This window comes from Salmo salar, chromosome ssa12 (assembly GCF_905237065.1).
Source record: "Salmo salar chromosome ssa12, Ssal_v3.1, whole genome shotgun sequence".
Lineage (NCBI taxonomy): Eukaryota > Metazoa > Chordata > Actinopteri > Salmoniformes > Salmonidae > Salmo > Salmo salar.
Window position 1 is genome coordinate 99,784,922 of NC_059453.1, and position 23,368 is coordinate 99,808,289.

Genomic DNA, 23,368 nt, shown 5'->3' on the forward strand with positions numbered 1-23,368 from the left:
ACACTACCAGGTGGTATAGAGGAGATGGACCCACTGGTTGTCCTCTAGGTTACAGAGAGCTGGTAGTCCCATCCACCACACTACCAGGTGGTATAGAGGAGACGGACCCACTGGTTGTCCTCTAGGTTACAGAGAGCTGGTAGTCCCATCCACCACACTACCAGGTGGTATAGAGGAGACGGACCCACTGGTTGTCCTCTAGGTTACAGAGAGCTGGTAGTCCCATCCACCACACTACCAGGTGGTATAGAGGAGACGGACCCACTGGTTGTCCTCTAGGTTACAGAGAGCTGGTAGTCCCATCCACCACACTACCAGGTGGGTGGTATAGAGGAGATGGACCCACTGGTTGTCCTCTAGGTTACAGAGAGCTGGTAGTCCCATCCACCACACTACCAGGTGGGTGGTATAGAGGAGATGGACCCCCTGGTTGTCCTCTAGGTTACAGAGAGCTGGTAGTCCCATCCACCACACTACCAGGTGGGTGGTATAGAGGAGATGGACCCACTGGTTGTCCTCTAGGTTACAGAGAGCTGGTAGTCCCATCCACCACACTACCAGGTGGGTGGTATAGAGGAGACGGACCCACTGGTTGCCCTCTAGGTTACAGAGAGCTGGTAGTCCCATCCACCACACTACCAGGTGGTATAGAGGAGATGGACCCACTGGTTGCCCTCTAGGTTACAGAGAGCTGGTAGTCCCATCCACCACACTACCAGGTGGGTGGTATAGAGGAGATGGACCCACTGGTTGTCCTCTAGGTTACAGAGAGCTGGTAGTTCCATCCACCACACTACCAGGTGGTATAGAGGAGATGGACCCACTGGTTGTCCTCTAGGTTACAGAGAGCTGGTAGTCCCATCCACCACACTACCAGGTGGTATAGAGGAGATGGACCCACTGGTTGCCCTCTAGGTTACAGAGAGCTGGTAGTCCCATCCACCACACTACCAGGTGGGTGGTATAGAGGAGATGGACCCCCTGGTTGTCCTCTAGGTTACAGAGAGCTGGTAGTCCCATCCACCACACTACCAGGTGGTATAGAGGAGATGGACCCACTGGTTGCCCTCTAGGTTACAGAGAGCTGGTAGTCCCATCCACCACACTACCAGGTGGGTGGTATAGAGGAGATGGACCCACTGGTTGCCCTCTAGGTTACAGAGAGCTGGTAGTCCCATCCACCACACTACCAGGTGGTATAGAGGAGATGGACCCACTGGTTGCCCTCTAGGTTACAGAGAGCTGGTAGTCCCATCCACCACACTACCAGGTGGTATAGAGGAGATGGACCCACTGGTTGTCCTCTAGGTTACAGAGAGCTGGTAGTCCCATCCACCACACTACCAGGTGGTATAGAGGAGATGGACCCACTGGTTGTCCTCTAGGTTACAGAGAGCTGGTCGTCCCATCCACCACACTACCAGGTGGTATAGAGGAGATGGACCCACTGGTTGTCCTCTAGGTTACAGAGAGCTGGTAGTCCCATCCACCACACTACCAGGTGGGTGGTATAGAGGAAACGGACCCACTGGTTGTCCTCTAGGTTACAGAGAGCTGGTAGTCCCATCCACCACACTACCAGGTGGGTGGTATAGAGGAGATGGACCCACTGGTTGTCCTCTAGGTTACAGAGAGCTGGTAGTCCCATCCACCAAACTACCAGGTGGTATAGAGGAGACGGACCCACTGGTTGCCCTCTAGGTTACAGAGAGCTGGTAGTCCCATCCACCACACTACCAGGTGGGTGGTATAGAGGAGATGGACCCACTGGTTGTCCTCTAGGTTACAGAGAGCTGGTAGTCCCATCCACCAAACTACCAGGTGGTATAGAGGAGATGGACCCACTGGTTGTCCTCTAGGTTACAGAGAGCTGGTAGTCCCATCCACCACACTACCAGGTGGGTGGTGTAGAGGAGATGGACCCACTGGTTGTCCTCTAGGTTACAGAGAGCTGGTAGTCCCATCCACCACACTACCAGGTGGGTGGTATAGAGGAGATGGACCCACTGGTTGTCCTCTAGGTTACAGAGAGCTGGTAGTCCCATCCACCACACTACCAGGTGGGTGGTATAGAGGAGATGGACCCACTGGTTGTCCTCTAGGTTACAGAGAGCTGGTAGTCCCATCCACCACACTACCAGGTGGGTGGTATAGAGGAGATGGACCCACTGGTTGCCCTCTAGGTTACAGAGAGCTGGTAGTCCCATCCACCACACTACCAGGTGGGTGGTATAGAGGAGATGGACCCACTAGTTGTCCTCTAGGTTACAGAGAGCTGGTAGTCCCATCCACCACACTACCAGGTGGTATAGAGGAGATGGACCCACTGGTTGTCCTCTAGGTTACAGAGAGCTGGTAGCCCCATCCACCACACTACCAGGTGGTATAGAGGAGATGGACCCACTGGTTGTCCTCTAGGTTACAGAGAGCTGGTAGTCCCATCCACCACACTACCAGGTGGTATAGAGGAGATGGACCCACTGGTTGTCCTCTAGGTTACAGAGAGCTGGTAGTCCCATCCACCACACTACCAGGTGGGTGGTGTAGAGGAGACAGACCCACTGGTTGTCCTCTAGGTTACAGAGAGCTGGTAGTCCCATCCACCACACTACCAGGTGGGTGGTGTAGAGGAGACAGACCCACTGGTTGTCCTCTAGGTTACAGAGAGCTGGTAGTCCCATCCACCACACTACCAGGTGGGTGGTATAGAGGAGATGGACCCACTGGTTGTCCTCTAGGTTACAGAGAGCTGGTAGTCCCATCCACCACACTACCAGGTGGGTGGTATAGAGGAGATGGACCCACTGGTTGTCCTCTAGGTTACAGAGAGCTGGTAGTTCCATCCACCACACTACCAGGTGGTATAGAGGAGATGGACCCCCTGGTTGTCCTCTAGGTTACAGAGAGCTGGTAGTTCCATCCACCACACTACCAGGTGGGTGGTATAGAGGAGATGGACCCACTGGTTGTCCTCTAGGTTACAGAGAGCTGGTAGTCCCATCCACCACACTACCAGGTGGGTGGTATAGAGGAGATGGACCCACTGGTTGTCCTCTAGGTTACAGAGAGCTGGTAGTTCCATCCACCAAACTACCAGGCGTGTGGTATAGAGGAGATGGACCCACTGGTTGTCCTCTAGGTTACAGAGAGCTGGTAGTCCCATCCACCACACTACCAGGTGGGTGGTATAGAGGAGACGGACCCACTGGTTGCCCTCTAGGTTACAGAGAGCTGGTAGTCCCATCCACCACACTACCAGGTGGTATAGAGGAGACGGACCCACTGGTTGCCCTCAAGGTTACAGAGAGCTGGTAGTCCCATCCACCACACTACCAGGTGGGTGGTATAGAGGAGATGGACCCACTGGTTGTCTTCTAGGTTACAGAGAGCTGGTAGTCCCATCCACCAAACTACCAGGTGTGTGGTATAGAGGAGATGGACCCACTGGTTGTCCTCTAGGTTACAGAGAGCTGGTAGTCCCATCCACCACACTACCAGGTGGGTGGTATAGAGGAGATGGACCCACTGGTTGTCCTCTAGGTTACAGAGAGCTGGTAGTCCCATCCACCACACTACCAGGTGGTATAGAGGAGATGGACCCACTGGTTGTCCTCTAGGTTACAGAGAGCTGGTAGTCCCATCCACCAAACTACCAGGTGGTATAGAGGAGACGGACCCACTGGTTGCCCTCAAGGTTACAGAGAGCTGGTAGTCCCATCCACCACACTACCAGGTGGGTGGTATAGAGGAGATGGACCCACTGGTTGTCCTCTAGGTTACAGAGAGCTGGTAGTCCCATCCACCACACTACCAGGTGGTATAGAGGAGACGGACCCACTGGTTGCCCTCAAGGTTACAGAGAGCTGGTAGTCCCATCCACCACACTACCAGGTGGGTGGTATAGAGGAGATGGACCCACTGGTTGTCCTCTAGGTTACAGAGAGCTGGTAGTCCCATCCACCACACTACCAGGTGGTATAGAGGAGATGGACCCACTGGTTGTCCTCTAGGTTACAGAGAGCTGGTAGTTCCATCCACCACACTACCAGGTGGGTGGTATAGAGGAGATGGACCCACTGGTTGTCCTCTAGGTTACAGAGAGCTGGTAGTCCCATCCACCACACTACCAGGTGGTATAGAGGAGATGGACCCACTGGTTGTCCTCTAGGTTACAGAGAGCTGGTAGTCCCATCCACCACACTACCAGGTGGTATAGAGGAGATGGGCCCACTGGTTGTCCTCTAGGTTACAGAGAGCTGGTAGTTCCATCCACCACACTACCAGGTGGTTGGTATAGAGGAGATGGACCCACTGGTTGTCCTCTAGGTTACAGAGAGCTGGTAGTCCCATCCACCACACTACCAGGTGGGTGGTATAGAGGAGATGGACCCACTGGTTGTCCTCTAGGTTACAGAGAGCTGGTAGTCCCATCCACCACACTACCAGGTGGGTGGTATAGAGGAGATGGACCCACTGGTTGTCCTCTAGGTTACAGAGAGCTGGTAGTCCCATCCACCACACTACCAGGTGGTATAGAGGAGATGGACCCACTGGTTGTCCTCTAGGTTACAGAGAGCTGGTAGTTCCATCCACCACACTACCAGGTGGGTGGTATAGAGGAGATGGACCCACTGGTTGTCCTCTAGGTTACAGAGAGCTGGTAGTCCCATCCACCACACTACCAGGTGGGTGGTATAGAGGAGATGGACCCCCTGGTTGTCCTCTAGGTTACAGAGAGCTGGTAATCCCATCCACCACACTACCAGGTGGGTGGTATAGAGGAGATGGACCCACTGGTTGTCCTCTAGGTTACAGAGAGCTGGTAGTCCCATCCACCACACTACCAGGTGGTATAGAGGAGATGGACCCACTGGTTGTCCTCTAGGTTACAGAGAGCTGGTAGTCCCATCCACCACACTACCAGGTGGTATAGAGGAGACGGACCCACTGGTTGCCCTCAAGGTTACAGAGAGCTGGTAGTCCCATCCACCACACTACCAGGTGGTATAGAGGAGACGGACCCACTGGTTGTCCTCTAGGTTACAGAGAGCTGGTGGTCCCATCCACCACACTACCAGGTGGGTGGTATAGAGGAGATGGACCCACTGGTTGTCCTCTAGGTTACAGAGAGCTGGTAGTCCCATCCACCACACTACCAGGTGGTATAGAGGAGATGGACCCACTGGTTGTCCTCTAGGTTACAGAGAGCTGGTAGTCCCATCCACCACACTACCAGGTGGTATAGAGGAGACGGACCCACTGGTTGTCCTCTAGGTTACAGAGAGCTGGTAGTCCCATCCACCACACTACCAGGTGGTATAGAGGAGACGGACCCACTGGTTGTCCTCTAGGTTACAGAGAGCTGGTAGTCCCATCCACCACACTACCAGGTGGTATAGAGGAGACGGACCCACTGGTTGTCCTCTAGGTTACAGAGAGCTGGTAGTCCCATCCACCACACTACCAGGTGGGTGGTATAGAGGAGATGGACCCACTGGTTGTCCTCTAGGTTACAGAGAGCTGGTAGTCCCATCCACCACACTACCAGGTGGGTGGTATAGAGGAGATGGACCCCCTGGTTGTCCTCTAGGTTACAGAGAGCTGGTAGTCCCATCCACCACACTACCAGGTGGGTGGTATAGAGGAGATGGACCCACTGGTTGTCCTCTAGGTTACAGAGAGCTGGTAGTCCCATCCACCACACTACCAGGTGGGTGGTATAGAGTAGACGGACCCACTGGTTGCCCTCTAGGTTACAGAGAGCTGGTAGTCCCATCCACCACACTACCAGGTGGTATAGAGGAGATGGACCCACTGGTTGTCCTCTAGGTTACAGAGAGCTGGTAGTCCCATCCACCACACTACCAGGTGGGTGGTGTAGAGGAGATGGACCCACTGGTTGTCCTCTAGGTTACAGAGAGCTGGTAGTCCCATCCACCACACTACCAGGTGGGTGGTATAGAGGAGATGGACCCACTGGTTGTCCTCTAGGTTACAGAGAGCTGGTAGTCCCATCCACCACACTACCAGGTGGGTGGTATAGAGGAGATGGACCCACTGGTTGTCCTCTAGGTTACAGAGAGCTGGTAGTCCCATCCACCACACTACCAGGTGGGTGGTATAGAGGAGATGGACCCACTGGTTGCCCTCTAGGTTACAGAGAGCTGGTAGTCCCATCCACCACACTACCAGGTGGGTGGTATAGAGGAGATGGACCCACTAGTTGTCCTCTAGGTTACAGAGAGCTGGTAGTCCCATCCACCACACTACCAGGTGGTATAGAGGAGATGGACCCACTGGTTGTCCTCTAGGTTACAGAGAGCTGGTAGCCCCATCCACCACACTACCAGGTGGTATAGAGGAGATGGACCCACTGGTTGTCCTCTAGGTTACAGAGAGCTGGTAGTCCCATCCACCACACTACCAGGTGGTATAGAGGAGATGGACCCACTGGTTGTCCTCTAGGTTACAGAGAGCTGGTAGTCCCATCCACCACACTACCAGGTGGGTGGTGTAGAGGAGACAGACCCACTGGTTGTCCTCTAGGTTACAGAGAGCTGGTAGTCCCATCCACCACACTACCAGGTGGGTGGTGTAGAGGAGACAGACCCACTGGTTGTCCTCTAGGTTACAGAGAGCTGGTAGTCCCATCCACCACACTACCAGGTGGGTGGTATAGAGGAGATGGACCCACTGGTTGTCCTCTAGGTTACAGAGAGCTGGTAGTCCCATCCACCACACTACCAGGTGGGTGGTATAGAGGAGATGGACCCACTGGTTGTCCTCTAGGTTACAGAGAGCTGGTAGTTCCATCCACCACACTACCAGGTGGTATAGAGGAGATGGACCCCCTGGTTGTCCTCTAGGTTACAGAGAGCTGGTAGTTCCATCCACCACACTACCAGGTGGGTGGTATAGAGGAGATGGACCCACTGGTTGTCCTCTAGGTTACAGAGAGCTGGTAGTCCCATCCACCACACTACCAGGTGGGTGGTATAGAGGAGATGGACCCACTGGTTGTCCTCTAGGTTACAGAGAGCTGGTAGTTCCATCCACCAAACTACCAGGCGTGTGGTATAGAGGAGATGGACCCACTGGTTGTCCTCTAGGTTACAGAGAGCTGGTAGTCCCATCCACCACACTACCAGGTGGGTGGTATAGAGGAGACGGACCCACTGGTTGCCCTCTAGGTTACAGAGAGCTGGTAGTCCCATCCACCACACTACCAGGTGGTATAGAGGAGACGGACCCACTGGTTGCCCTCAAGGTTACAGAGAGCTGGTAGTCCCATCCACCACACTACCAGGTGGGTGGTATAGAGGAGATGGACCCACTGGTTGTCTTCTAGGTTACAGAGAGCTGGTAGTCCCATCCACCAAACTACCAGGTGTGTGGTATAGAGGAGATGGACCCACTGGTTGTCCTCTAGGTTACAGAGAGCTGGTAGTCCCATCCACCACACTACCAGGTGGGTGGTATAGAGGAGATGGACCCACTGGTTGTCCTCTAGGTTACAGAGAGCTGGTAGTCCCATCCACCACACTACCAGGTGGTATAGAGGAGATGGACCCACTGGTTGTCCTCTAGGTTACAGAGAGCTGGTAGTCCCATCCACCAAACTACCAGGTGGTATAGAGGAGACGGACCCACTGGTTGCCCTCAAGGTTACAGAGAGCTGGTAGTCCCATCCACCACACTACCAGGTGGGTGGTATAGAGGAGATGGACCCACTGGTTGTCCTCTAGGTTACAGAGAGCTGGTAGTCCCATCCACCACACTACCAGGTGGTATAGAGGAGACGGACCCACTGGTTGCCCTCAAGGTTACAGAGAGCTGGTAGTCCCATCCACCACACTACCAGGTGGGTGGTATAGAGGAGATGGACCCACTGGTTGTCCTCTAGGTTACAGAGAGCTGGTAGTCCCATCCACCACACTACCAGGTGGTATAGAGGAGATGGACCCACTGGTTGTCCTCTAGGTTACAGAGAGCTGGTAGTTCCATCCACCACACTACCAGGTGGGTGGTATAGAGGAGATGGACCCACTGGTTGTCCTCTAGGTTACAGAGAGCTGGTAGTCCCATCCACCACACTACCAGGTGGTATAGAGGAGATGGACCCACTGGTTGTCCTCTAGGTTACAGAGAGCTGGTAGTCCCATCCACCACACTACCAGGTGGTATAGAGGAGATGGACCCACTGGTTGTCCTCTAGGTTACAGAGAGCTGGTAGTTCCATCCACCACACTACCAGGTGGTTGGTATAGAGGAGATGGACCCACTGGTTGTCCTCTAGGTTACAGAGAGCTGGTAGTCCCATCCACCACACTACCAGGTGGGTGGTATAGAGGAGATGGACCCACTGGTTGTCCTCTAGGTTACAGAGAGCTGGTAGTCCCATCCACCACACTACCAGGTGGGTGGTATAGAGGAGATGGACCCACTGGTTGTCCTCTAGGTTACAGAGAGCTGGTAGTCCCATCCACCACACTACCAGGTGGTATAGAGGAGATGGACCCACTGGTTGTCCTCTAGGTTACAGAGAGCTGGTAGTTCCATCCACCACACTACCAGGTGGGTGGTATAGAGGAGATGGACCCACTGGTTGTCCTCTAGGTTACAGAGAGCTGGTAGTCCCATCCACCACACTACCAGGTGGGTGGTATAGAGGAGATGGACCCCCTGGTTGTCCTCTAGGTTACAGAGAGCTGGTAATCCCATCCACCACACTACCAGGTGGGTGGTATAGAGGAGATGGACCCACTGGTTGTCCTCTAGGTTACAGAGAGCTGGTAGTCCCATCCACCACACTACCAGGTGGTATAGAGGAGATGGACCCACTGGTTGTCCTCTAGGTTACAGAGAGCTGGTAGTCCCATCCACCACACTACCAGGTGGTATAGAGGAGACGGACCCACTGGTTGCCCTCAAGGTTACAGAGAGCTGGTAGTCCCATCCACCACACTACCAGGTGGTATAGAGGAGACGGACCCACTGGTTGTCCTCTAGGTTACAGAGAGCTGGTGGTCCCATCCACCACACTACCAGGTGGGTGGTATAGAGGAGATGGACCCACTGGTTGTCCTCTAGGTTACAGAGAGCTGGTAGTCCCATCCACCACACTACCAGGTGGTATAGAGGAGATGGACCCACTGGTTGTCCTCTAGGTTACAGAGAGCTGGTAGTCCCATCCACCACACTACCAGGTGGTATAGAGGAGACGGACCCACTGGTTGTCCTCTAGGTTACAGAGAGCTGGTAGTCCCATCCACCACACTACCAGGTGGTATAGAGGAGACGGACCCACTGGTTGTCCTCTAGGTTACAGAGAGCTGGTAGTCCCATCCACCACACTACCAGGTGGTATAGAGGAGACGGACCCACTGGTTGTCCTCTAGGTTACAGAGAGCTGGTAGTCCCATCCACCACACTACCAGGTGGGTGGTATAGAGGAGATGGACCCACTGGTTGTCCTCTAGGTTACAGAGAGCTGGTAGTCCCATCCACCACACTACCAGGTGGGTGGTATAGAGGAGATGGACCCCCTGGTTGTCCTCTAGGTTACAGAGAGCTGGTAGTCCCATCCACCACACTACCAGGTGGGTGGTATAGAGGAGATGGACCCACTGGTTGTCCTCTAGGTTACAGAGAGCTGGTAGTCCCATCCACCACACTACCAGGTGGGTGGTATAGAGTAGACGGACCCACTGGTTGCCCTCTAGGTTACAGAGAGCTGGTAGTCCCATCCACCACACTACCAGGTGGTATAGAGGAGATGGACCCACTGGTTGCCCTCTAGGTTACAGAGAGCTGGTAGTCCCATCCACCACACTACCAGGTGGTATAGAGGAGATGGACCCACTGGTTGTCCTCTAGGTTACAGAGAGCTGGTAGTCCCATCCACCACACTACCAGGTGGTATAGAGGAGATGGACCCACTGGTTGTCCTCTAGGTTACAGAGAGCTGGTAGTCCCATCCACCACACTACCAGGTGGTATAGAGGAGATGGACCCACTGGTTGCCCTCTAGGTTACAGAGAGCTGGTAGTCCCATCCACCACACTACCAGGTGGTATAGAGGAGATGGACCCACTGGTTGTCCTCTAGGTTACAGAGAGCTGGTAGTCCCATCCACCACACTACCAGGTGGTATAGAGGAGATGGACCCACTGGTTGTCCTCTAGGTTACAGAGAGCTGGTCGTCCCATCCACCACACTACCAGGTGGTATAGAGGAGATGGACCCACTGGTTGTCCTCTAGGTTACAGAGAGCTGGTAGTCCCATCCACCACACTACCAGGTGGGTGGTATAGAGGAAACGGACCCACTGGTTGTCCTCTAGGTTACAGAGAGCTGGTAGTCCCATCCACCACACTACCAGGTGGGTGGTATAGAGGAGATGGACCCACTGGTTGTCCTCTAGGTTACAGAGAGCTGGTAGTCCCATCCACCAAACTACCAGGTGGTATAGAGGAGACGGACCCACTGGTTGCCCTCTAGGTTACAGAGAGCTGGTAGTCCCATCCACCACACTACCAGGTGGGTGGTATAGAGGAGATGGACCCACTGGTTGTCCTCTAGGTTACAGAGAGCTGGTAGTCCCATCCACCAAACTACCAGGTGGTATAGAGGAGATGGACCCACTGGTTGTCCTCTAGGTTACAGAGAGCTGGTAGTCCCATCCACCACACTACCAGGTGGGTGGTGTAGAGGAGATGGACCCACTGGTTGTCCTCTAGGTTACAGAGAGCTGGTAGTCCCATCCACCACACTACCAGGTGGGTGGTATAGAGGAGATGGACCCACTGGTTGTCCTCTAGGTTACAGAGAGCTGGTAGTCCCATCCACCACACTACCAGGTGGGTGGTATAGAGGAGATGGACCCACTGGTTGTCCTCTAGGTTACAGAGAGCTGGTAGTCCCATCCACCACACTACCAGGTGGGTGGTATAGAGGAGATGGACCCACTGGTTGCCCTCTAGGTTACAGAGAGCTGGTAGTCCCATCCACCACACTACCAGGTGGGTGGTATAGAGGAGATGGACCCACTAGTTGTCCTCTAGGTTACAGAGAGCTGGTAGTCCCATCCACCACACTACCAGGTGGTATAGAGGAGATGGACCCACTGGTTGTCCTCTAGGTTACAGAGAGCTGGTAGCCCCATCCACCACACTACCAGGTGGTATAGAGGAGATGGACCCACTGGTTGTCCTCTAGGTTACAGAGAGCTGGTAGTCCCATCCACCACACTACCAGGTGGTATAGAGGAGATGGACCCACTGGTTGTCCTCTAGGTTACAGAGAGCTGGTAGTCCCATCCACCACACTACCAGGTGGGTGGTGTAGAGGAGACAGACCCACTGGTTGTCCTCTAGGTTACAGAGAGCTGGTAGTCCCATCCACCACACTACCAGGTGGGTGGTGTAGAGGAGACAGACCCACTGGTTGTCCTCTAGGTTACAGAGAGCTGGTAGTCCCATCCACCACACTACCAGGTGGGTGGTATAGAGGAGATGGACCCACTGGTTGTCCTCTAGGTTACAGAGAGCTGGTAGTCCCATCCACCACACTACCAGGTGGGTGGTATAGAGGAGATGGACCCACTGGTTGTCCTCTAGGTTACAGAGAGCTGGTAGTCCCATCCACCACACTACCAGGTGGTATAGAGGAGATGGACCCACTGGTTGTCCTCTAGGTTACAGAGAGCTGGTAGTTCCATCCACCACACTACCAGGTGGTATAGAGGAGATGGACCCCCTGGTTGTCCTCTAGGTTACAGAGAGCTGGTAGTTCCATCCACCACACTACCAGGTGGGTGGTATAGAGGAGATGGACCCACTGGTTGTCCTCTAGGTTACAGAGAGCTGGTAGTCCCATCCACCACACTACCAGGTGGGTGGTATAGAGGAGATGGACCCACTGGTTGTCCTCTAGGTTACAGAGAGCTGGTAGTTCCATCCACCAAACTACCAGGCGTGTGGTATAGAGGAGATGGACCCACTGGTTGTCCTCTAGGTTACAGAGAGCTGGTAGTCCCATCCACCACACTACCAGGTGGGTGGTATAGAGGAGACGGACCCACTGGTTGCCCTCTAGGTTACAGAGAGCTGGTAGTCCCATCCACCACACTACCAGGTGGTATAGAGGAGACGGACCCACTGGTTGCCCTCAAGGTTACAGAGAGCTGGTAGTCCCATCCACCACACTACCAGGTGGGTGGTATAGAGGAGATGGACCCACTGGTTGTCTTCTAGGTTACAGAGAGCTGGTAGTCCCATCCACCAAACTACCAGGTGTGTGGTATAGAGGAGATGGACCCACTGGTTGTCCTCTAGGTTACAGAGAGCTGGTAGTCCCATCCACCACACTACCAGGTGGGTGGTATAGAGGAGATGGACCCACTGGTTGTCCTCTAGGTTACAGAGAGCTGGTAGTCCCATCCACCACACTACCAGGTGGTATAGAGGAGATGGACCCACTGGTTGTCCTCTAGGTTACAGAGAGCTGGTAGTCCCATCCACCAAACTACCAGGTGGTATAGAGGAGACGGACCCACTGGTTGCCCTCAAGGTTACAGAGAGCTGGTAGTCCCATCCACCACACTACCAGGTGGGTGGTATAGAGGAGATGGACCCACTGGTTGTCCTCTAGGTTACAGAGAGCTGGTAGTCCCATCCACCACACTACCAGGTGGTATAGAGGAGACGGACCCACTGGTTGCCCTCAAGGTTACAGAGAGCTGGTAGTCCCATCCACCACACTACCAGGTGGGTGGTATTGAGGAGATGGACCCACTGGTTGTCCTCTAGGTTACAGAGAGCTGGTAGTCCCATCCACCACACTACCAGGTGGTATAGAGGAGATGGACCCACTGGTTGTCCTCTAGGTTACAGAGAGCTGGTAGTTCCATCCACCACACTACCAGGTGGGTGGTATAGAGGAGATGGACCCACTGGTTGTCCTCTAGGTTACAGAGAGCTGGTAGTCCCATCCACCACACTACCAGGTGGTATAGAGGAGATGGACCCACTGGTTGTCCTCTAGGTTACAGAGAGCTGGTAGTCCCATCCACCACACTACCAGGTGGTATAGAGGAGATGGACCCACTGGTTGTCCTCTAGGTTACAGAGAGCTGGTAGTTCCATCCACCACACTACCAGGTGGTTGGTATAGAGGAGATGGACCCACTGGTTGTCCTCTAGGTTACAGAGAGCTGGTAGTCCCATCCACCACACTACCAGGTGGGTGGTATAGAGGAGATGGACCCACTGGTTGTCCTCTAGGTTACAGAGAGCTGGTAGTCCCATCCACCACACTACCAGGTGGGTGGTATAGAGGAGATGGACCCACTGGTTGTCCTCTAGGTTACAGAGAGCTGGTAGTCCCATCCACCACACTACCAGGTGGTATAGAGGAGATGGACCCACTGGTTGTCCTCTAGGTTACAGAGAGCTGGTAGTTCCATCCACCACACTACCAGGTGGGTGGTATAGAGGAGATGGACCCACTGGTTGTCCTCTAGGTTACAGAGAGCTGGTAGTCCCATCCACCACACTACCAGGTGGGTGGTATAGAGGAGATGGACCCCCTGGTTGTCCTCTAGGTTACAGAGAGCTGGTAATCCCATCCACCACACTACCAGGTGGGTGGTATAGAGGAGATGGACCCACTGGTTGTCCTCTAGGTTACAGAGAGCTGGTAGTCCCATCCACCACACTACCAGGTGGTATAGAGGAGATGGACCCACTGGTTGTCCTCTAGGTTACAGAGAGCTGGTAGTCCCATCCACCACACTACCAGGTGGTATAGAGGAGACGGACCCACTGGTTGCCCTCAAGGTTACAGAGAGCTGGTAGTCCCATCCACCACACTACCAGGTGGGTGGTATAGAGGAGATGGACCCACTGGTTGTCTTCTAGGTTACAGAGAGCTGGTAGTCCCATCCACCAAACTACCAGGTGTGTGGTATAGAGGAGATGGACCCACTGGTTGTCCTCTAGGTTACAGAGAGCTGGTAGTCCCATCCACCACACTACCAGGTGGGTGGTATAGAGGAGATGGACCCACTGGTTGTCCTCTAGGTTACAGAGAGCTGGTAGTCCCATCCACCACACTACCAGGTGGTATAGAGGAGATGGACCCACTGGTTGTCCTCTAGGTTACAGAGAGCTGGTAGTTCCATCCACCACACTACCAGGTGGGTGGTATAGAGGAGATGGACCCACTGGTTGTCCTCTAGGTTACAGAGAGCTGGTAGTCCCATCCACCACACTACCAGGTGGTATAGAGGAGATGGACCCACTGGTTGTCCTCTAGGTTACAGAGAGCTGGTAGTCCCATCCACCACACTACCAGGTGGTATAGAGGAGATGGACCCACTGGTTGTCCTCTAGGTTACAGAGAGCTGGTAGTCCCATCCACCACACTACCAGGTGGTATAGAGGAGATGGACCCACTGGTTGTCCTCTAGGTTACAGAGAGCTGGTAGTCCCATCCACCACACTACCAGGTGGGTGGTATAGAGGAGATGGACCCACTGGTTGTCCTCTAGGTTACAGAGAGCTGGTAGTCCCATCCACCACACTACCAGGTGGTATAGAGGAGATGGACCCACTGGTTGTCCTCTAGGTTACAGAGAGCTGGTAGTCCCATCCACCACACTACCAGGTGGGTGGTATAGAGGAGATGGACCCACTGGTTGTCCTCTAGGTTACAGAGAGCTGGTAGTCCCATCCACCACACTACCAGGTGGTATAGAGGAGATGGACCCACTGGTTGTCCTCTAGGTTACAGAGAGCTGGTAGTTCCATCCACCACACTACCAGGTGGGTGGTATAGAGGAGATGGACCCACTGGTTGTCCTCTAGGTTACAGAGAGCTGGTAGTCCCATCCACCACACTACCAGGTGGGTGGTATAGAGGAGATGGACCCCCTGGTTGTCCTCTAGGTTACAGAGAGCTGGTAATCCCATCCACCACACTACCAGGTGGGTGGTATAGAGGAGATGGACCCACTGGTTGTCCTCTAGGTTACAGAGAGCTGGTAGTCCCATCCACCACACTACCAGGTGGTATAGAGGAGATGGACCCACTGGTTGTCCTCTAGGTTACAGAGAGCTGGTAGTCCCATCCACCAAACTACCAGGTGGTATAGAGGAGATGGACCCAGTGGTTGCCCTCAAGGTTACAGAGAGCTGGTAGTCCCATCCACCACACTACCAGGTGGGTGGTATAGAGGAGATGGACCCACTGGTTGTCCTCTAGGTTACAGAGAGCTGGTAGTCCCATCCACCACACTACCAGGTGGTATAGAGGAGACGGACCCACTGGTTGCCCTCAAGGTTACAGAGAGCTGGTAGTCCCATCCACCACACTACCAGGTGGGTGGTATAGAGGAGATGGACCCACTGGTTGTCCTCTAGGTTACAGAGAGCTGGTAGTCCCATCCACCACACTACCAGGTGGTATAGAGGAGATGGACCCACTGGTTGTCCTCTAGGTTACAGAGAGCTGGTAGTTCCATCCACCACACTACCAGGTGGGTGGTATAGAGGAGATGGACCCACTGGTTGTCCTCTAGGTTACAGAGAGCTGGTAGTCCCATCCACCACACTACCAGGTGGTATAGAGGAGATGGACCCACTGGTTGACCTCTAGGTTACAGAGAGCTGGTAGTCCCATCCACCACACTACCAGGTGGTATAGAGGAGATGGACCCACTGGTTGTCCTCTAGGTTACAGAGAGCTGGTAGTTCCATCCACCACACTACCAGGTGGGTGGTATAGAGGAGATGGACCCACTGGTTGTCCTCTAGGTTACAGAGAGCTGGTAGTCCCATCCACCACACTACCAGGTGGTATAGAGGAGATGGACCCACTGGTTGTCCTCTAGGTTACAGAGAGCTGGTAGTCCCATCCACCACACTACCAGGTGTGAAACAGGGAAGGGACTCAGGGGGTATGCTAGTTTAGTATAGAGCAGACCTAACTCACTCTATTACATTAATCAAAACAGGAACATTTTACATTTGGCTAGAAATTCTAAAGGAAATGATCTCAACAGAGAAATATTTCCTCTTGTGTGCCACCTATATCCCCCCACTAGAATGAAGACAGCTTCTCCATCCTACCTATATCCCCCCACTAGAATCCCCATACTATAATGAAGACAGCTTCTCCATCCTACCTATATCCCTCCACTAGAATCCCCATACTATAATGAAGACAGCTTCTCCATCCTACCTACATCCCCCCACTAGAATCCCCATACTATAATGAAGACAGCTTCTCCATCCTACCTATATCCCCCCACTAGAATCCCCATACTTTAATGAAGACAGCTTCTCCATCCTACCTATATCTCCCACTAGAATCCCCATACTTTAATGAAGACAGCTTCTCCATCCTACCTATATCCCCCACTAGAATCCCCATACTTTAATGAAGACAGCTTCTCCATCCTACCTATATCCCCCCACTAGAATCCCCATACTATAATGAAGACAGCTTCTCCATCCTACCTATATCCCCCCACTAGAATCCCCATACTTTAATGAAGACAGCTTCTCCATCCTACCTATATCTCCCACTAGAATCCCCATACTTTAATGAAGACAGCTTCTCCATCCTACCTATATCCCCCCACTAGAATCCCCATACTTTAATGAAGACAGCTTCTCCATCCTACCTATATCTCCCACTAGAATCCCCATACTTTAATGAAGACAGCTTCTCCATCCTACCTATATCCCCCCACTAGAATCCCCATACTATAATGAAGACAGCTTCTCCATCCTACCTATATCCCCCCACTAGAATCCCCATACTTTAATGAAGACAGCTTCTCCATCCTACCTATATCTCCCACTAGAATCCCCATACTTTAATGAAGACAGCTTCTCCATCCTACCGATATCCCCCCGATATCAAACACCTACCTGGAGGTGACAGCATTCCCTCAGCACACAGGGGGACAAACACCTACCTCGAGGTGACAGCATTCCCTCAGCACACAGGGGGACAAACACCTACCTGGAGGTGACAGCATTCCCTCAGCACACAGGGGGACAAACACCTACCTGGAGGTGACAGCATTCCCTCCCCCATATGCTCCCCTAGACACAACATAACCAACAAAAACAGCTCACAACTCCTGCAGCTCTGTTGCATTCTGGGTATGTACATAGTAAATGGTAGGCTTCTAGGAGACTCCTATGGTCGGTACACCTATAGCTCATATCTTGGCAGTAGTACTGTAGACTACTTTATCACTGACCTCAACCCAGAGTCTCTCAGAGCGTTCACAGTCAGCCCACTGACCCCCCTATCAGATCACAGCAAAATCACACTCTACTGGAACAGAGCAATGCCTCAATCATGATGCATCAAAGCCAAAGGAACTGAATAATATTAAGAAATACTATAGATTGAAGGAAAGTAGTGTGGAAACCTACCAAAAAACAATTAGGCAACAACATATTCAGTCCCTTTTAGACAACTTCCTCAAAACAAGTCTTTTTTTTTTTAATCCATGAAAGAGTGACAATAGTTCCTCAATGTATTTGAAAAATATTTCCAGCTCTCGGTTGCCACTCGGCATGAAAGGGAAAAATGTAATGCACCGATCCAGCCATAAAATACCTGATGACTTCTGAGCGCTTGCACAAATAGCCTACAGCTGTGTCTGTTCTGAGCTCACTGTGACCCAGAATATTTTATACAAGCTTAGGCTGGACCCCAGTTAATAGTTAATACAATGGTTTCAAGTTTGTTGTAGAGATGCCATACCTAGCCAATGTGATTCACAGGATATTATTATTATTATTATTTTTTTAAATCAGGATATTTTCTACCTGTACTCTGTAATGTTTTTATTTGTTGGCTTTATGTAGGCTCTTTCTACATCGTTGGCAATGGAAGTTATTTTTTTAGATTTGTATAATTTTCATTTAGATTTGGATAGAATTTAGATGAACCATATGACAATGATTTTAAGATAAAGATTAAATAAAAACTGTTCCACGAAAATGTGCCTATGAAAAATCATAACTGGCATGCAGATCGGGTTGAAATGGTACGATAACTTGGCAGTCCGAATGGAAAAGGCTTCCCCTTGATGCAGCCCATTACCAACAGCTACAGGAGTATAATGGCTGAATCTGCCAAGACCAGCAGCTGGAGAAGGCTCTTCTTCTGGTTAGGCTCTCTCTGTTTCCCTCCAGTCATGTATGTCTTAAATATTTAATCAAACAGTGAGCGTACAGCATCAGACAAGCTCAGTACATATAGTTGATTTGATTAAAACATATAGGGTGTGTCTATATGGAAAAATACATGTTTTAACATTTCAACCAATCGCTTTGGTCGAAAAAAAAACTATATGGAAGTAGTTTAGTGCCAAAAAAATGTTTGTTAAATATGGGGGGATAATATTCTGATCTTCTTATCTCTGTCAAGATATAGGCCTGACACTTTAAAAAACAAACTTCCTCTAGATAGATTTTTTTTACTATTTTCCATGTATGAATCTGTTTTTCAATGCGTTTCTATGGGCTAATAGCAGTAATCTGTTTTACAATGCGTTTCTATGGGCTAATAGCAGTAAGGCCAAACTCAATGTTTCATCAAGTATTTGTTTTATAACTAAAAAGGGGTCCTAAAATTCAAATAGCTAAATGTTCCTTGGTATGACCATCTTAAAACAATTCCACATGTTAGCTTAGAACGTTTTCATGCACTTTTTTTTTTTTTACTTGAGAAATACTGCACCAAACATCTTACGACTAAAATTGCGCGACTAAGATATATGACAAAAACATCAAAATGTATATGATTTATTGAGGAAGTGTACACTGGCTATGGTGTCTCAAATTGATAAATGAAATGTTGGGGAAAAAAGCCAACTCGGCTCCTTCATTCATTGAACCAGATGCTCATTCATCACAAAATCCACTGATATTGACAACTACTTTAATTTCTTTTTCCATTGGCAAGATAAACAAACGTATCGATGACATGCCAGCAACTAACGCTGACACTACACATCCAAGTATATCTGACCAAAATATGAAAGATAAGAATTGTACTTTTGAATTCCGTAAAGTGAGTGTGGAAGAGGTGAAAAAAGTACTGTCTATTAACTAAAACAAGCCACCTGGGTCTGACAATCTGGATGGAAAATTACTGAGGATAATAGCAGACGATATTGACACTCCTATTTGTCACATCTTCAATTTAAGCCGACTAGAAAGTGTGTGCCCTCAGGTCTGGAGGGAAGTTAGTCATTCCACTACCCAAGAAGAGTAAAGCCCCCTTTACTTGCTCAAACAGACAACTGTTATCAACATTTTTCCGCAACAATTTTTTTATGGAGATTCTCCAATAAAATCTTTGTCATTCAACGAGAGAATTTGTTCTCATGCAATTTTTTTTCATTGATAAAAATACTGTCACCAAACATCTTAGTTAGATGTCAAATTGTCTCTTCGGCAGAAACGTCAAAATGAATGACATATGTCTTGAGTTACCTTCAGACTATTTTAATAAAGTGAATACTGGCTACGGTGTCTCAAAATAGACAAACGGTACTATTGACGCTTTTTCCCTCGTATTTCCAACAAAGGGCTTTGTTTCAAACCCCCCTCACCTTAATGCCGATATTTATCAAGGGAAGAGCCTCAGCCCTCGTTTTTGATCCGAGTTTACAATTATTTTAACTTCGTGGCCTGAAATGCCCCATTATTCAATCCAAAACTTAACCTCAATATGGACAAGTTAACATACAAGTCTAAGTATATATACAAATGTAAATCAATTGGAAATGGTGCTACTAATGCACTTTATAGCACAAACACCTCTCGTAAAAGTAATGATGTTTTTGTTTTGGTTCGTTTTTGAAAACTGTAGAAATAAAACATGTTCCCTTCTTCAGAAGTTCCAGCTAGGCAGGCTAACATTAGTTAGCTAATTCATTTACTAGATATACAGTAGGCAGGCTAACATTAGTTAGCTAATCCATTTACTAGATATACAGTAGACAGGCTAACATTAGTTAGCTAATCCATTTACTAGATATACAGTAGGCAGGCTAACATTAGTTAGCTAATTCATTTACTAGATATACAGTAGGCAGGCTAACATTAGTTAGCTAATCCATTTACTAGATATACAGTAGACAGGCTAACATTAGTTAGCTAATCCATTTACTAGATATACAGTAGACAGGCTAACATTAGTTAGCTAATCCATTTACTAGCTATCATACAGTAGACAGGCTAACATTAGTTAGCTAATTCATTTACTAGCTATCATACAGTAGACAGGCTAACGTTAGTTAGCTAATTCATTTACTAGCTATCATACAGTAGACAGGCTAACGTTAGTTAGCTAATTCATTTACTAGATATACAGTAGACAGGCTAACGTTAGTTAGCTAATTCATTTACTAGATATACAGTAGGCAGGCTAACGTTAGTTAGATAATTCATTTACTAGATATACAGTAGGCAGGCTAACGTTAGTTAGCTAATTCATTTACTAGATATACAGTAGAAAGGCTAACGTTAGATAGCTAATTCATTTACTAGATATACAGTAGACAGGCTAACGTTAGTTAGCTAATTCATTTACTAGATATACAGTAGACAGGCTAACGTTAGTTAGCTAATTCATTTACTAGCTATCATACAGTAGACAGGCTAACGTTAGTTAGCTAATTCATTTACTAGATATACAGTAGACAGGCTAACGTTAGTTAGCTAATTAATTTACTAGCTATCATACAGTAGACAGGCTAACGTTAGTTAGCTAATTCATTTACTAGATATACAGTAGACAGGCTAACGTTAGTTAGATAATTCATTTACTAGATATACACTAGGCAGGCTAATGTTAGTTAGCTAATCCATTTACTAGCTATCATACAGTAGACAGGCTAACGTTAGTTAGCTAATCCATTTACTAGATATACAGTAGACAGGCTAACATTAGTTAGCTAATTCATTTACTAGATATACAGTAGGCAGGCTAACATTAGTTAGCTAATCCATTTACTAGCTATCATACAGTAGACAGGCTAACATTAGTTAGCTAATTCATTTACTAGATATCATACAGTAGACAGGCTAACGTTAGTTAGCTAATTCATTTACTAGCTATCATACAGTAGACAGGCTAACGTTAGTTAGCTAATTCATTTACTAGATATACAGTAGACAGGCTAACGTTAGTTAGATAATTCATTTACTAGATATACAGTAGCCAGGCTAACGTTAGTTAGCTAATTCATTTACTAGATATACAGTAGAAAGGCTAACGTTAGATAGCTAATTCATTTACTAGATATACAGTAGACAGGCTAACGTTAGTTAGCTAATTCATTTACTAGATATACAGTAGACAGGCTAACGTTAGTTAGCTAATTCATTTACTAGCTATCATACAGTAGACAGGCTAACGTTAGTTAGCTAATTCATTTACTAGATATACAGTAGACAGGCTAACGTTAGTTAGCTAATTCATTTACTAGCTATCATACAGTAGACAGGCTAACGTTAGTTAGCTAATTCATTTACTAGATATACAGTAGACAGGCTAACGTTAGTTAGCTAATTCATTTACTAGATATACAGTAGGCAGGCTAACATTAGTTAGCTAATTCATTTACTAGATATACAGTAGACAGGCTAACGTTAGTTAGCTAATTCATTTACTAGATATACAGTAGACAGGCTAACGTTAGTTAGATAATTCATTTACTAGATATACAGTAGGCAGGCTAATGTTAGTTAGCTAATCCATTTACTAGCTATCATACAGTAGACAGGCTAACGTTAGTTAGCTAATCCATTTACTAGCTATCATACAGTAGACAGGCTAACGTTAGTTAGCTAATCCATTTACTAGCTATCATACAGTAGGCAGGCTAACGTTAGTTAGCTAATTCATTTACTAGATATACAGTAGGCAGGCTAACGTTAGTTAGTTAATTCATTTACTAGATATACAGTAGACAGGCTAACGTTAGTTAGCTAATTCATTTACTAGATATACAGTACAGGCTAACGTTAGTTAGCTAATTCATTTAGTAGATACACAGTAGGCAGGCTAACGTTAGTTAGCTAATTCATTTACTAGATATACAGTAGGCAGGCTAACGTTAGTTAGCTAATTCATTTACTAGATATACAGTAGACAGGCTAACGTTAGTTAGCTAATTCATTTACTAGATATACAGTAGACAGGCTAACGTTAGTTAGCTAATTCATTTAGTAGATATACAGTAGGTGTATATTAATAATGATATATGTAATGTAAGCAGACATGAAATCACAAGTGGCTGTAGCGCAAATAAAGGACCCACAAGCTACCGGTGGCTGAAAACACAAATAATCACTGGATGAATTTCTGGGCATGGGCGGTCCATTTAAAAATACTTCCTTCCTCCCTCGTTTCTTGCCCTGCAAGTGTATACTCGTCAGAAGTGTCCACTTCATTTGAGGGGATAGGGTGCGTCTTTTAAGGGAGTATGCGGGTCAGCTAGGCGCTAGCCGACCTGAAGCATGCCGACTCATTTAAGCTATTATCTCTATAATGGACAACCAGCCTTGCTAATTATCACAGGTTACTAGTTAACTAGCTAAACTCCAATAGCAAAAACGAGTTATTTACAGACCCATAGTAGGTCATGTTTTAAGCTCTTAATAATAGTAACGTTAAACTAGCTAATTACACCCATGATTGGAAGCTGGGATACAAACAGCAGGGGATGTTAACCAGTTAACATTAGTTAGTTACCTGAAACAAATACCAGTTAGTTGCACACTAGCTAGCTGTGCGATCGCCCTTAATAATAAACATGTTTTTTTTGTTATCATGAACTAGGTTTGAGATGAATTTACCCAACCTGTTTGCGATGTTGCATCTGTTCCTCTGTAGATAAGATGGGGATCCATGCTGAAGCAGTGAGTTGGTCAGTCGGGAAATGTAAACCATGGCACCAATATCAAAGAGGATGGTTCGGTAAAATATGGTTCAGTATGGCTCCGCTACCTGTGCCACAAACATGGTGACAAGACAACCAACAAACCAACCAACCATCAACAACATTGTCGCTAACTAAGAAGTTTCCAGCTGGATGGTTTTCTGTCCGTCTGAGCGCCAGGAAGAGGCGAAGCGAGAGGTTTTACTCCGACAACAAAAATAATCTGGCCACGAATATAAAGTTAGGGGGGAAAAAAAATGTAATTGCTCATTTGTTACGTGAGGCTTATTTTATCGAATTAAAGTTTTTATAAATTATTAAGTTGTTACGAATCAAAATCAAATGTATTTATAAAGCTCTTCTTACATCAGCTGATATCTCAAAGTG

General features: G+C 48.7%; 1 pseudogene; it reads right to left on the minus strand.

The window, feature by feature from the left end:
• LOC106566254 (BTB/POZ domain-containing protein KCTD6-like) overlaps nt 1-23,368 on the minus strand; it is a 65,573-nt pseudogene extending 42,205 nt beyond the window's left edge.